Genomic DNA, 334 nt, shown 5'->3' on the forward strand with positions numbered 1-334 from the left:
GTGCGCCACCACACCCGGCTGAACTCAGCATCTCTTAACCACTGAGTCATCTCTCCAGCCCTGCCTCAACATTTCGAATGCTGGAAGTACAGGTGTATGCGGCCACACTCGGCTGCCTGCCTCCTTTGTCCCTGATACTTCACAATGCTCTCTCTTTTCATTGCATTGACTAGGGTGGGGAGAGCATTTGATTAACTCAGTTTAAGGGGTTTCTGTACCCAGAAGAAAGAGCCTGGAAATGGTGGTAGTTTCTAGAGAAAGAAAAAAATTATCTGTAGTTGGAGGAAAAGAGAAGGAGGGAAGGAAGTATAGGAAGTTGGGGGCTGGGGGCTTG

This window comes from Mus pahari, chromosome 10, assembly GCF_900095145.1.
Source record: "Mus pahari chromosome 10, PAHARI_EIJ_v1.1, whole genome shotgun sequence".
Lineage (NCBI taxonomy): Eukaryota > Metazoa > Chordata > Mammalia > Rodentia > Muridae > Mus > Mus pahari.